The sequence below is a fragment of the Melozone crissalis genome, unplaced genomic scaffold (genome assembly GCF_028551555.1).
Source record: "Melozone crissalis strain CALT ecotype California unplaced genomic scaffold, PUWL_Pcris_2 ptg000139l_1, whole genome shotgun sequence".
In the NCBI taxonomy this organism is placed as follows: Eukaryota; Metazoa; Chordata; class Aves; order Passeriformes; family Passerellidae; genus Melozone; species Melozone crissalis.
This window is the reverse complement of record NW_026535912.1, coordinates 1,335,008-1,336,383: the sequence shown is the minus strand read 5'-3', so window position 1 is coordinate 1,336,383 and position 1,376 is coordinate 1,335,008. Positions and strand designations below refer to the sequence as shown.

Sequence of the window (1,376 nt, the reverse complement as noted above, 5' to 3'; positions counted from 1 at the left end):
CTCTGGAGGGCCGAGCTCCCTCGCCATGAGGGCAAGGAGCAGCTCTGGCGGGCTGGGCTCCTTCAGCTCGCCGCCATGAGGGCAAGGAGCAGCTCTGGCGGGCCAGGCTCGTTCAGCTCGCAGCCATGAGGGCAAGGAGCGGCTCTGGCGGGCCGAGCTCCCCCGCCATGAGGGGCCACCGCCGCCATGAGGTGAGGGGCGGGGGGGTACAGGGCACGGGTGGCGGCGGCAGCGGGGCTGGAGACCGGGGCTCCAGGGCAGGAAGGCGCCACCTGAAATACTCACTGTCTCCTATTTAGCTGTTCGGCTGGGGGACTGCGGATGTTGCTTGGCTGTGCGGTTCAGCATTAATTCCTCAGCCTTTCGCTCGGTGTGCTGGCTTTTGTCCTCTGCCACAAGCCAGGCCGCTGCTGTTGAGCTTTGTGAATACAGATGGAACTAATGGCTTATTTGTGATGTTTCTGCTGTCCTCTCTTTAGGCCTTCAGCCGATGACCGATGGCGGTGACCCGCCCGAAGGAGCAGCTCTGAGGTGCCCCAGCCCCGTCGCGTGTGGAACCCCGAGCTGAGCTGTGCTGAGCTGTGCTGGGACAGCCGGGGAGGCGCTCCGGGAGGGCACTGGAACCTGCGAGAGCAGATGTGAAGGGATAACCTGCCCGTGGGACACAGCAAGAGCTCTGGAGCCACATGGGTGAGGTGTGACCGTGAGCCAGCCTGGGAAAATGGGCAAAAATGTTTTGCTGTCTAAAAGGCCTCTGCTGGCTCCTGTGCTAGCCTCAGGTCCTCAGGGTGGAAATAACGTGGTTTATCCAGAAATAAGTTTAGCTTATCTATTCCTCTTGCTGGATGAAGCCTTGATGAGAGTAGGCATCATCAGAAAAGTGCCTCCACGTTTTTTCTGCCCTGTAAACCCCCCAGTTTTGGGGTTTTTGTCTCCCAGCAGTAGTCAGCTGCCCGTGGCTGCTCAGTGCCTGTGCCAGTGTTATGCTGCTGGGGGAGAAAGGTGCTGCTGAGCTTTCCTGGCACCAGCGAGGCCGTCCTGGTGCTCAGTGGTGCCAGGTTTTGGCAGCACTCTGCATGCCTGAGAGTGGAGTAACTCCTGCCTGTGGAGACAGGTGACTAGACTGTACGTGTTCATGCAGCAACAGGCAGCTTTATTGAGATCTAACTTCCTTATATAGATAAGAAGGCCCATGAAGGTAATCCTCATTGGCTGAGCCAGTTACTACTCAGCTAACCAGCCAATAGCAGCCTGAGTCTCCAATGGCCTCGGCCTGCTCTTACTGGTCGAATTACATAAGCAAGGTAATTATATAATACATCACTTAGGAAGTTGGAATTATTTATACTGTGTGGCCTACAGGCCAGATGTAGAGC

General features: G+C 57.0%; 1 non-coding gene across 1 annotated transcript; it reads left to right on the top strand.

The window, feature by feature from the left end:
* Positions 1–934: 934 nt before the first annotated feature.
* LOC128948631 (small nucleolar RNA SNORA74) lies at positions 935–1,138 on the top strand. The gene has a single exon (XR_008484126.1). It is a non-coding gene; the product is annotated as a small nucleolar RNA SNORA74 (small nucleolar RNA).
* Positions 1,139–1,376: the final 238 nt, after the last annotated feature.